Source organism: Taudactylus pleione, unplaced genomic scaffold (genome assembly GCF_031769625.1).
Source record: "Taudactylus pleione unplaced genomic scaffold, aTauple2 ptg000046l, whole genome shotgun sequence".
Classification (NCBI taxonomy): Eukaryota; Metazoa; Chordata; class Amphibia; order Anura; family Myobatrachidae; genus Taudactylus; species Taudactylus pleione.
The window spans coordinates 16755142-16766435 of NW_028284448.1; the positions used below are offsets into that span (position 1 = coordinate 16755142).

An 11294-nucleotide genomic window follows, 5' to 3' on the forward strand; every position below is an offset into this window, starting at 1 on the left:
ATGTGATCTTCATACTGTTTCTTAAATGTGCCTTTATATATATATATACATATTGGGTGGCTCTATGTAATAGTATGGTTATAGTAGTAATATGTTATGTTTGTGCTTTCCACAGCTGTCCGCTCGGTGAGCAGCAGTGGTCCGTGGTCCTGGTCAACGCATTATTTGTTTTGGAGTCCTTTCATTGCCTAGCTACCGTTACCCAGACAATGCTGGGATCTTTTGCCGGTCTAGACGCAGTGTGATGAGGTCACGGACCCTGTGCTCCACGAGACGACGCTGGTCACGGTAAGCAATTGGTGTTAGTTGTTTTCTTGATACACTTGGGTATATAGGTGAGTGTATTTTTATTTCATTCATGTATGTATATCCTGATGAAAAGACCGCACAGGTCTTGAAACGTCGATTTATGGATTAAAACTTTATTTGACATTTTTTGAAGTCCGCTGAGTGCCGCCAGGTCCCTGGGATACAGGGGTCTTTACCTGTATACTTGAAATTTATGGATGGCACCCCGGCATTTGAATCAGATAATGCGAGTGCCCCTCTACATGTACCTATATATATATATATATATATATATACACATACATACGAGGGTGGTTCAATAAGTAAGGTAACAAGGCAATGTTTGTAATGTTCTCTATTCCATTATAATTTCCCACCAGGCCAGGGCAGGTAGACCACTGGTTCCCCTCCTGGCCAATTGACTGCTCCACATATCAGTCATACTGTCCTAACATTGGTTGTAAGATAGCAAGGATGGCGGAAACATGGTTAAACATTGAGGTGTGTAGTGTGATCAGATTAAAATTAACATAGTAATCAAATGCTGCAATATAATACATGTTTCCTTCTTCTCCTTTAATGACTGGTGCTATACTGTACCTATTAGAACATGGTTGATCATAAAACACAGTTTGAAATTTATGCCATTGCCAATGGTCAGTGTCAATATTTAATACATTTTACAGGCTATATTATGTATTGCATAACAAAATCCAGTTCGCCTTTGTTCTCTGATATTTACAGTATGAAAGTTAAAATGTAATATATGCTAATATTTGCATATAAAATATTGGTGTTGGTTTATTAAGAGATAGCGGGTACAAGCATACTGAATGTTACCTGTACAATGGTAATGAAGTGGAGTAGGGTTCTATACAGCTCACCAGCCAGTGGGTGTAAGCTGCAAATGCGTATCGGTACAAGGTATTATCCTGTCTCCCACCATGTCACAGTACACAGTGGCTACAATCACATGTGCACATATCAGGTTGGACCTCCCTGCAGACTCTGGGTCCTAGTGCCCAACATGTATACCGGAATAATGGTACCCTCTTTAAAAAAAATGTTTGGTGTGTGAAATTTGGAAATTCTAGCAATGAGTGAGCATTCTGGTGCTGATTCTGAGTTTGAGGCAAAGCAAATAAATGAGTGCACCTTGGATAAAAGAATGTTGCACTGACTGTAGGTGGGCAGATTTAAAATGTGCTTAGAGATTTAGATTTGGGATTGTTTCAAAAATCTAATCTATAGTAAATAAAGCTGTTTAGCATATGGAAAAATAAAAATGAAAAAAGAAAATCAGGTGCTAGAAATATACGTAAATATGAATATAAATAATTTCAATAATAAATAAAGTAAAGCTGTAGAATCTATGGGGTAAATTTACTAAGCTGCCAATTTCTATTCAATGTCATCCGGATCAATATAAGATGACATCGTCCATATTCATGTGTTTCATTTTTTGAACAGGTTACTGAATTTACAGTACTAAGCTGCCAAGTTGCTGTCATTCGTGTTGTTCGATGGTGTAATCATTCAATATCATTCGTATTTTTCATTTGTATTTTGCATTCGATTTTAACCAACTTGGCCGAACATGGCAAGATTTTTCATCCGTGCGTATTGTCCTAATGCGTACGCTTGCAGTCTAACCCAGCCGATTTCATAAGATCCGGAAGAGACCATGCATGATTTGTTTACAGTGTCATACGTATGACTGTCTTGTCACAGGCATATACATACGCCCCAAACTGGCCGAACCATGGTGTTTTTTGTTTGTTAGTTTGTCAGTATGTCTGACATGGAGGATAGTCAAGTGAGAGAGGTGGAGGAGGTTGAGGAAGTGGCAGCTCAGGGGCCAATCTCTTCTGCCGATGAGAGTGAGGAGGTGCCTCATCAGAGCACACAGACCAGGACCGAGCGCAATGTGTGCGTCACCTTTGCTGAAAATATGGCACTGGTGACGGAGCTGATAAGGCATCACCTGCAGCTGTTTGGCCGTGACGCATGCAAGGTCAGCTCCAGAAGGAAGCACCTCTTCTGGCAGGCAGCTTTCACAGCGGTGAATTCTGAGGGGTCAGCAAATCGCACCTTTGACAACTGCCACAAGCGGTTCTACGACATCAAGCAGCGTGTCAAAGATAAGATGTCGAAAGAGACAAAGTCACCTCGTGGGACAGGAGGTGGGTCCCCTTACATTGCCACCAACCTTGAATACACAGAGCCCATCAAGATCCTCATCCCATCATAGGTGGTTCAGTCCACTCATGTTAGGAACTCTGATGCCCCAAGGGCAATGAAAAGTATGCACACCAGGGAAATAGATCAATATTATGTGTAATGGATGTTATGGTCATGTTGTTATTATTGTCTACTCATACTGCATTTTAGTTTAGTTTATTTTTTGCTTTGTTCTTTTTTCCCTAGTAATGTTTTTGGTTTTGCTGCATTGTGTTATTTTGGTTTTGTATCACAAATGAATGTATTGGTGTTAGAGTGATTATATATATATATATATATATATATATATTATATATACATACACACACAAAGTCAGAAATCCTCTGCACTCGCCACTCCCAGATTTGGGGTGCAGACCTGCACTCGCCATTCCCAGGAATGGGGTGCAAGTGGCCTGTGACCACATTGCTTAAATAAATAAAATCAGAAAACTCAGCACTCACCATGTTTAAACACTTACAATAATGTATAAATAATGGAGTTTTGGTTCATGGATTGATCAATGCATTTAAGCCTGCAGAACACATCACGGGACCCCACTTCTCTGCAGGTCCTACACTATCTGTCACACTGATGGAAACCTGGTAGCTGCTATCACATAGTTTAAACTGAAAAAAATGTTACCTGGTTTAAAGCTCACCTGCCAGCTAATGGCTTTTAAAGGCAAGGCAGTCACCAAACATAGCTTCTATCATACTACCAAAAAGGCAGCTGACACAGGTTATTATAAACGAGTTTGCACATAGGGTGCATGAGAAAGCTATGATCACAAAAGGTTAATTAAAAATTAACCACATAAACAAAGTCAGAAATCCACTGCACTCGCCACTCCCAGATTTGGGGTGCAGACCTGCACCGCCATTCCCAGGAATGGGGTGCAAGTGGCTTGTGACCACATTGCTTAAATAAATAAAATCAGATAACTCAGCACTCACCATGTTTTAAACACTCACAATAATGTATAAATAATGGAGTTTTGGTTCATGGATTGATCAATGCATTTAAGCCTGCAGAACACATCACGGAACCCCACTTCTCTGCAGGTCCAACACTATCTGTCACACTGATGGAAACCTGGTAGCTGCTATCACATAGTTTAAACTGAAAAAATGCACCCCATGTGCAAACTCGTTTATAATAACCTGTCAGCTGCCTTTTTGGTCACATGTCCCTGCCCCAGCTCCACTGGGGAAGGGACATGTGAATGGCCAAATATTCTCTGTAAAGTGCTGCGGAATATGTGTGCGCTATATAAATAACTGGTAATAAATAAGTAAATATAAATAATATATATATATATATATTTTTTTTTTATTTAATCTTTACACTTATATTTGTGTTATTGTGTGTTTAGGTATTGTATTTTGTATTTGTGTAGGTAGTTTTGTTAATTTTTGGGTGGTGCGGTGTGTGTACCCTTTTTTTAGGTGATTATTTTCATTTGGGTACAGTGTTTTACTGGATAGTCTGTATCATTTTATATAACAACACGTTGCAGATTAAATGACAACACCTGTGGCATTCGATGTGCTTTGTTATCAACCAGTTCTCCATTTCCATTAATCCATAATTTTTTGCCTACATAACTAAATTTTTTTTGGAACATGCTTTGACTTGTACTTTTGCACCATTTGTGTGTGTATTGGATGTTTATGGGTGCCTTACTTCTTTGAAACATACATTGTATATAAACGTTTAGTTAATGTTGTAGTGAAGTCTCTCAGAAACAAAAGTGGGATTACTGGTCTAAAATTTGTGACATCCATTTGTCAATTACAAAAAGAATATTGGTATTGTTTGATATATTTGCAGCAAAGATTCCATAATCCAGCAGCCATTATTTACGTGAGTAATATTGTGCATGAATAGTGTTTCAAATTTGTAACATTAGTTATATTTAATTAAAAAATCTACAATCTTTACCAGACAACATGCAATATGTGTGCATAATTTAAACTAACAAGTTTTTATTTTTGTATCAATTTTTTTTTAAATAATTTTAAATTTATATTTAAATATTTTACAGTGCAGAAGAGGTCTTCTGCAGCCGTAGGCTGCCCGTCTGCAGCACATAAAGTGGAGAATGACGAGGTGGCAGGTAATTAAAACATCACTGTGTGGTTGTTGAATGGACAATCTAAACAAAGGTATCATTTAGTTTAACTTCTCTTTAGGACCTTCAGCCACATTGACACCACCACGGAGGCTTTTGGTACTGTTCCCGTTGCCACCACACCAAGCTGCCCTCCAGCTGTTGCTGAACTACACATCCCAGCTTGCCTTGCAACAGTTTTAGTATGGCCAAATAGCAAAACTGTGGCAGGGCATGCTGGCATGCATAGTTCTACAAAAGCTGGGGGGCCATCAATTGCCCACGCTATTCTAGAAGATAACTAAAATCTGATTGGTTGCTATGGAATACATATCCACTTTTAAAAAATATCAATTTATTAATATTTCATAATAATATTTGTACAAAACACTCATACATTTCGTAATGGCTGCAGAACTGAAAATTGGAGGTGTGGCCCATACCAACCCACTACATACTGTGTTTATAATTTTTGAATTAAAAAAAAGTGTATTTGAAGCTGGAATGGACTACTACACCTCTTGACATTTCTAGAGCCAGCACTAAATGTAGGGAGGAAGTAATGAACCACATAACTTAATAAAAATGTAAATATTAAAAATAATTACACCAATTTGATTTTTCTTCACAGAGGAGGATATCCTTCAGTCAGGGCCAACACCACAAGTTGAGGAGCCAGCAACAGAGGAGATGTATACGTTACATCTGACTTAAATACATTCTCCTCTATGCACACCATCTAGGCAGGCGAATCTAGCCCCACAATTCAGCCCCACACCACCAAATCCAAGCCAGGAACAACAATTCTGGGGCACCGGGGCAGCATAGCAAGCCACAAATCAGGAGAAGCTGAAAATGCAGATGGAACATATGTGCAATTTGGCACAAAACACAGGCAAAATTAATAATTGTGGCTCACAGCAAACCCAATTCCAATGCAAAATAGTCAATACCATGGAGATGATGAGCACACACATGAACCGCTTCAACTATCAATCTTTGCATCTAATAAAGGCACATTTGACAACCCAGCAAAACATGCTGAGGATTATGGATAGCCAGGCCCAAGCCACCAGGGAGCTCAATTCAAGTATCCTCCAAATAATATTGTTAGAAGCCATAATGCTGGTACAAGCAGCAGCTCCGGGGTTCCAACCCCAATTTCAACCCCTATTCCCTCACCACCAAGGTGCTCTTCCCATAGGCAGTTGGAAAGCGCCTCAACAGCCATAGGCAATAGCAGCTCCAAAGGCTGGGGGGGGAATTAATTGGGCACAGATTTACCCTAATGTTTAAAAAATAAAAAATAAAAATGGCAATGTTTCAACAATATATTGTTGTATTGTTTTTAATGACCATAAGTATGTCAGTTTGTATGTCAGTTTGTAGATATGTTTCAAAATGGACCTATTTACTTTGGTTTACATAACAATTCCTTGCTCAAATATTAATGTCATCAAAAAAATCACAACACATTCTTTTATTTCATTTTGAAACACTAGAGAAGTGTATGCATGTACTTAACTCCCATTTATTGGCCCCAGAAATAAGATGTCAGTGATGATTAAGTATGTTCATATGTAAAACTCGAATGGAAAAAGGTGTTCTATTTGAGGTTTCTATTTGGGTTCGTTTTTGCATCTTTCGCAGCCGTATTGCACTATATTTTGGCTGCGATGACAAATTCGAATGCTTAGTAAATTTTGAGGTCCTATTGATGTCTATGGTAAAAGGCTTGTGAGTTGGATCGATGGTCTATTTGTTCGAACACATGTTCTAGTACGATTTCCAAGCATTATCGACAGAAATTTACACATCGAATGAAGCAAACTCAGACATTTATAGCATTTAGTAAATTCGGAATATGCATTTAACGGCTGAATTTGCCGCATTCGATGTCAGTCGAGCTTAGTAAATTTACCCCTACTGTATGTGGGTGATTGTGCAAACACAACAAGAAAAAAGTATCTCACAACAAAATAACGCGATATAGATTTGCTCTGAATATGGGGAATTTTAAATGGAAGAAATCACACAATAACACTGTGTCTTTAATTAATCATTTTACTAAATGAATGAAACATGCAAAAATGTAAATATTGTAATAACATCTCAAAACAATCAAGCTACAACTATATACAAAATAAATAAAATAAAATAGATTGTAAAATAAATGGCATAATATATATATGCTGATAGAGGGCCTGATACAGACCTGCTCGCGAGCGCATAGCGCTCGCAAGCGGGTCGATGTTCCCCCACTGCACATGTGCTGCCTCCAGCATGCGCATGCGCGAGCCCCAGCAAGCGGCGGCAGCTCCATCGCATCGGGGCTCACTACAAGACAGGATGGCTGTCGATGTTGATTGACAGCTCGCCCCATTTTGTAGGCAGGGAGGGGGGGTGGCTGCACAAATGCAGGCGTTCCCTTAGGAACGCCTGCCGTTTGTGGGTGGCCCTACTGATATCACTCGTGATGTCAGTAGTGGACATCCTGCTCTATTAGAGCAGGAAGTTCACACGGGCTTGCGGGAGCCGAGACCCTCCCGCAGGGTCTAGACGCAAGCCCGATGGTCGCGATAATTGCGACCATTGCCAGGCCGGTCCTACTAGCTGTCGGTGGTCACCCACAGCTTTGCGAGTGGCCTGGAGGCCGATACAAAAAAAAAAACTCTCTGATTCAGAGCCCAGAGTCCATCTCTCTTATTATGACATACAGATCAGCCCACCTAGGATCTTGTCCGTGGCACAGCGTCTCGCTCCGCGCATAGCATGAGACATCGGGGACATGCTTTCACGTCTCCATTCAATCCTACGGAGACTCATTCTTCGCGAATTGGGACGCGCTTTTGCGTCTCCCATAGGATTGAATGGAGACTCACTCCCGCGATCGGGGACATGCCATAGCATAGCGTGGCGCATAGCGCAACTCGGGGTCACTTTTGTGCCACGATCGGCAACACTGTACCTGGGCGCATCTGTAGCCTGTAGAAACATTAAAGTGCTGTTTATAGATTGTGAGTCTTGTAGTGAAAATTACTCCACCCCTTTATTGTGCAAAAACAGGTTTCACTGGAAATCGATAGTCCTTCTCAGCAAATACAGTATTACTGTACATGCAACAGCAGCCAGTATTTACCCTGCATGAACAAAATAATGTAAATGTATTTGCAGTCACCCTTGCTTAGCAATATGGTTTGTTGAGGTGCAAAGTTACTTGCTTTTTTGCTTTGCTCCCAACACAGAATCAGCCCCTCTATGCCTCCTTAAACAGCCTCAATATTAAAGAAAAAGCTCCCACATTTTATAATAAACTTTCATTCCCTGCAAAGGGATATAGTCAATACATTTACAATGTCGACACTCATACTATCAACACCAGAATTTGACAGTTGTTATGTCAATGTGCAACACGTAGAATTTCTCAAAATGTTGACATTAGGATTAGGCTGCGGATGGGAAGGTTAGGGTTAGGCTGCGGATGGGGGGCTAGGGTTAGGCACTAAAAGGAGGGTTGGAGTAAGGGGTAGGGATTAGGGTTAGGGAAGGAATAATTACTGGCATGCTGAAGCATTGGAGTTCTGACCTGGAAGTGATGGTCACAGGTTTCGTAAGTCGTCAGGAGCAGGTAAGTGACCACTGTGCCGTCATGTACAATATGTCGACATTCAAACCTTTCGAAATTTCATTAGTGTCTACATGATTGTCGACATTATGACTGTTGTCATGTCATACACAATCTCCTGTAACCAGTACCACTGTTAAATTTGTAGCCTTCACAGTAAATGAATACACCTCTAATGCTCTTAACTAACACAACAATAAATTAATAGTATTCACATTTATTGACTGGACCCTTTTCACCCTAAGCAATCTGAAATGAAATTAAAATGATTCACATTTAATAAATTTACCTAATTTCTCCCAAACATTAAATAATTAGTATTCATATTTAAGAAATTCCAATCCTTCTTTCAGTCCCATATTCAAATAATATCCCCAAACCACCCAAGCATTAAATTAATAGTTCGTTTAACCCACCTAAAAATAATAGGTTACACCATAACTCTATTATTAACTTAAATTATTCCCACCATAAAACAAATATGTCCCAATATTACCCCATTAATAAATTTGAAGCACCCACCTTTAAATGGTTACCCTCCACACTTACTATGCCAAGAAATGAATAGCTCACACCCCAGACATAATTCATATCGCTTCACTTATATTGAAAGCTCCTTCTCCTCACACATACATGAAAACCCATACACCTAAATTAAACAATTAAAATACCTCTCCCCCACTATTTCCCACTCTTCTCCACTCTTCCATTAAAAACTTTCTCACAGACAATAACCTTCTTCATCCAGCACTGTGAGCACTGACCTCCATTCAGTATTTAGAAAACAGCAGTAAGCTGGAAGGATTTGCTGAGTCCCCACCGGAAGGAAGCACAATGCGCATGTACAGATGGTCCATGGATGTCACATATGCGTATTAGTCATTAGCCCATCACATGCAGCAATAAACTGGAGGACACCAACAAGGAGGTGGATACCATGGGACCTCGCCAAACTGGTTAATTATGTAAAATACTGGTGATATATTCACTAGTATCACTGTCATAGTAAATGAAATATGTGCCACTGACATTTAGTATTAGTGTGCAATGGAGTCCTGTATCTTGCCTCCTGCAGTATTGCTGCCGACACACATGCTGACAGTGAGATAGATACAGTAGGGGTAGGGACACACAGAAAGGAAGAGAGGGGAGGGACAGATCTAAATTATAGAGTTACAAGCTGTAAAATGGCTGTTCAATGTTAAGGGGCAATCCACTATGAAAAATACAATTATCCAGGATGGTACATTTCAAGGCAATTGAAAACCCTCTGCTCTGAGTGTTCTAGACTGAACAGCTTGAATACTTAGATATATTCTAGCATTTTATTTAAATTTACATGATCACAAATATTTTTATTGATTTCTCAGCTTTACACAATGTCAAGCATAGATAATGTACAGAACTAATCTCGTTCTGTGAATGCCCTAAAACTTTCCTCATACAGTACAGCATGTTTATGTGGTCTTTTGAACTATAAATACTGTGGGCGAGGTGTAATAGAGTGTGAGATTGAAAAAGGAGCGAATCCTGTGGAGGCAATTGCTGATTGACTGGTGGCTCCTGCAATGACAGGAGACATGTGGGTCCCTGTCATTCGCGTGGAGAAACATATTTGTGTAAACACATACCCTTTCTCCTTTCCGTGCTGAATTCGGGTATGCATTTTTTTGTTTTTAACCCTGTGGAAGCCTACATGGACTGAAGAGGACATGAACTACGCTAGGAATAGGTGAGAATTGATTTTTTTTTTTTTGCAGGTGCAGTAGATTTCTACTGGAGAAGGGAACGTGAATAGCTACAGGGATTCAAGGTGTGTATGCGTGAATGTGAGTGTGCATGTATGTTTTTATAAAACTTTACGGTGTCACGGTGTGTGTGTGTCTTGTCTTTATTTTAATATTTATTTTCCAGGTGAACTATAGGTACCAGTGGGCCAGTAATGCCCACCATGCTGGTACTTGTGGTTCTCCAAGTACCAGCATGCAGGGGAGGCTTGCTGTGACCTGCAGTTCTTCAGTAAAAAACAATATTAGTTACTCTATTTTTTACACCACACATTTACACAATTAACTCGGCATCCACCAGCCAAGGGTGCTTGGGATAACACTAGAATATCAGCCCAGGCCTGGGGTGGTCTAAAGAGAGGTATTATCTTATTGGGGGGGTCCCCACCTCCACAGGGATCCCTGGCCTGGGCAGACTATTGGTCAGGTGTAATGTTTTGGTCAGGGGACCTGGTGAAAGGATTCCCCTGGCTGTGGGATTACACCCCCGCTAAAAAGAGTCTGGAGCTGGTTATGGAAACTACAGGGGACCCCTACTCATTTTGTCCCCTGTATTTCCACAACCAGGACCGGTTCAGCTGAGCCCTGTTCTGGTTCTTAAAATACAGGGGATCCCTACGCATTTTTCTCCTGTATTTTTAGAACCAGGACAGGCTATACAGAGCCTGGGGCTGGTTATGCTTGTAAGTAGGGGATGCACATCATTTAAAAAAAATAAAAATCTATTGTTTACTCTCACTGATCTCTGAAAGCTTCTGTATAACTTGGACCTTTTAATGCTAGTCGCATTAAAAAGTCCAAGTCTTCATAGGAGAAAACTCACCCGGACTCGTATAATGTAATAGCCATGAACTCACGTGAACTTTTTAGGCAAACTCGGACCTTTAAATGTGCAAGAGGATCAGAGTTTGTCTCACACAAAAAACTCACACCCTATTACATCTTGCCCAGTATCTTGACATATCTTAGCTACATGCGTGTTCATAAAAACACTTGTAGGAGAATAAAATGTAGTACTGTCAATCACGTTGCTAGAGCAAACCCCATTTATCAGCACAACATGGATTTAAAAAAAAACTCTCAAAGACATATACTGTATATAAAAAACAGGAAAGATGGATTTTACAGATGAACCTTGTTCTCTCAACTCCTCACCCATCCCTTTTATTCTCTGTTGTATCCCAGTTGCCATTAATCTTTTGAAAATCGATAAAATGTACATTTTAAGTAAAAAATTCTAGGAAATGTTTACTTATCCACA

The 11294-nt window shown here is 40.0% G+C and overlaps 1 pseudogene; it reads left to right on the forward strand.

Moving 5' to 3' along the window:
- Positions 1-2239: 2239 nt before the first annotated feature.
- LOC148537711 (uncharacterized) lies at positions 2240-5889 on the forward strand (annotated as a pseudogene).
- Positions 5890-11294: the final 5405 nt, after the last annotated feature.